The following is a 1,991-nucleotide window of genomic DNA, read 5'->3' as shown; positions in this document are numbered from 1 at the left end:
TTTTGCTCGTCGTGTGTTAGAAGTGAAGAAGAGTGAAGCAGAGTGAGGCGCTTGGCGGCCGAACTCGGGATCGCTCGCGGATGCTGTTAATCATTCACTCACTCGTGGTGATTTATAGCGGCTCTTTGAACGGGAGTGGAGCTGTGGGGGCGAAGGCTGACCGCGGTTGAATCATTGTTTCAGAATGTTTACACACCGATCTGAAAGATGGAAGCGTGATCGACCCTGTTTCTCACTGGAGCTGGACTCCACACGCGGAGACACTGCCTCGGTGTTTTGTAGAAAAGTGTTGTGCCTCTCATCTAATCCCACTTGACAACCCCCGTCCGTGTTCGGACACACCACAACAGCAACGTTTGAAAAGTGGAAGTGTTCCACTTCTGTCATGTGACTGCAGCACGACGGCCGGGACCAAACTAAACCTGAGCGCACACTTGTGGCCGTCAAGTCCAGCTGACCGACTGAAAGCAGAAACTATTGGCGTTCTGGCCTTCACTGTCCTCTCATGTGAGCTCAACCCACAGGACGAGGTCCGACCCTCTCCCCCCGAACAGCTGGCTGTTCTGCTTCGAGTCTCTCATGGTTGACTAAAGCTTGTGCCTGAGCCGTAACCCGTAACATCCAGATGTGGCTCTTCTCATGAACGACTTTCTGACTTCACAGCAAAGTACTATTAAAAAATACACAATACAAACCGTAGTTTCTCTGCCTGCATTCCAGGCAAGGGAGTCAGGAACCTTTTTGACTGAGAGTGAGCCGCGAAACCCTCATATTTTAAATGTAATTCCATGAGAGCCATATATATATATAGTCAATGGAATGGAAAAGTGAAGACTTAGAGTTGTGAGATGGTCGCACCAGCTGAGGTCTACTGTTATCTAGCGATACTGAATGGTTCTGTGAAACGGTGACGTCATATTGACTCTTCCTGGACTACACTACCATCATCAGACCATTGAAATGATAGGTGTTTTGTTGACATTAAAGTGCTAAATGTGCTGCTTTTGTCCATGTGTTTTGACCGGCTGTGGAGGCGGAGCCATGTTGTAGCACTCCACCACTGTGAGTGGTTGACTGGACTGCACAGCATCATGGGAACAGTTTAGATCACTGTAACCGAGTTTGTTTTAGACAGTCACCGTAGCCCCACAGAGAAGAGTCTCCAGTATGAGCCTTCTTCTTCCTTTAGCCCGTGACCTCAGGTGAGAGCTGGAGCATCGGTCGGCTGGCAAATGGAGAGCTCTGTCTTTTGGCTCGGCTCTGGCTTCAACGTTCCTCAGCCTCACTTCACCCAAATGGGGGAGGATGTCATCTCCAACCAGGACAGGACAGTCACCACTTTTCCCACTCAGACTCCAGGAGCCGAACCTCTTCCCGATCTTGTTCCGTTCCACTGGTTTTGTACACTGTCATTTTCTCATTTGAAGTTCGAGTAGGTGGCTCAGTTTTTCATAGGTCAGTGGAGGATATCAACGTAAGCTGGTGGCCTTCTCTTTCGCTCGCCATTTGGAATCAGGAAGAGAAATCTTGAGACATCGCTGTGCTGCTACGAGGCGAGTTATCTTGAGAGCGGAACAGACCTCGCTCTCTTATCTGACCTCGCACCTTTGTTCACATCCCTCCGTCAAGCTGCGACGACTCATTCTTCTCACACAGCGATCGAGCGACAGAAGAGGCGTGGCCTCAGCCTCACGTTCAGGTCCTCACATTTCACACCTGGCTCGGTTAGAGACTCGCCTGTGATGAAGGTTGGGTTTATGGAGCACGTATCATCCAGTTCCAACGCTGCCCACAGTGGTGTGTGCGGCCCCCTACAGGGGCACCGTGCAATGACGGGTGTGTGGGGGAGAAAAAGGAACTCTATTAGAGGGAGACACATGATGAAACTCGGTGGCTGACTGACCCTGGAAATGCAGAACTGCAAATGAAGCTGTCGCTTCTCTATTTGCAAGGTTGCTTTGCTCTCATGAATATTAGAATCAGGAAACAAA

This window comes from Synchiropus splendidus, chromosome 3 (genome assembly GCF_027744825.2).
Source record: "Synchiropus splendidus isolate RoL2022-P1 chromosome 3, RoL_Sspl_1.0, whole genome shotgun sequence".
In the NCBI taxonomy this organism is placed as follows: domain Eukaryota; kingdom Metazoa; phylum Chordata; class Actinopteri; order Syngnathiformes; family Callionymidae; genus Synchiropus; species Synchiropus splendidus.
This window is presented reverse-complemented; position numbering follows the sequence as displayed.